The following is a 741-nucleotide window of genomic DNA, read 5'->3' on the forward strand; positions in this document are numbered from 1 at the left end:
GGCTGCGATGATGGGCTCGAGTATAGCAGGGATTGTGGGGCTGGCGCAGGATCGGGCAGTATTTCGTTCTGCTGTGCATGGGGTCGCTATGAGTCGGAAATGACTCGACGGCACTTAACAACAACCACTACTATTTTTTTTAATATTGTGTTTTAAGTGAAAGTGTACACAGCAAATTAGATTACCATTCAACATTTCATACACAGATTGTTCTGTGACATTGGTTACAATCCCCATAATGTGTCAGCACTCACCACTTCCAATCCACCTGCCTTGTTTCTGTCTATCCAATTTCCTGCCCCTCTTTGCCTTCTTATTTTTGATTTGTTACAAATTTTGTGTAGTCTTATACTGTTTATATTTTTAAAGGAGCATATTCCTCACAAATGTTTATTTTATAGGCCAGTCTATTATTTGGTTGAAAGGTGACCCCCAGGAGTGGCTTCAGTTCCAGATATACAGGGTACCTTAGGGTGATAGTCTTGGAGATTCCTCTAGTTTCAGTAGATTCCTCTAGTCCAGTAAGTCTGATCTTTTTTATGAATTTCAATTTAGTTCTACATTTTTATCCCACTCTCTTCAGGACTTCTGTTTTTGTCCCTGGTCAGATCAGTCAGTAGTAGTAGCAAGGCCCCATCTAGTTCTTCTGGTCTCAGGCTACAAGATGCTGTGGTTCGCTTGGACCATTGGTCCTCTGAACCAGTTTCTTTCTTGAGTCCTTGATTTCCTTCACTCTCCTTT

This window comes from Orycteropus afer, unplaced genomic scaffold (assembly GCF_000298275.1).
Source record: "Orycteropus afer afer isolate SDZICR_OR568_19922 unplaced genomic scaffold, OryAfe1.0 scaffold00510, whole genome shotgun sequence".
In the NCBI taxonomy this organism is placed as follows: domain Eukaryota; kingdom Metazoa; phylum Chordata; class Mammalia; order Tubulidentata; family Orycteropodidae; genus Orycteropus; species Orycteropus afer.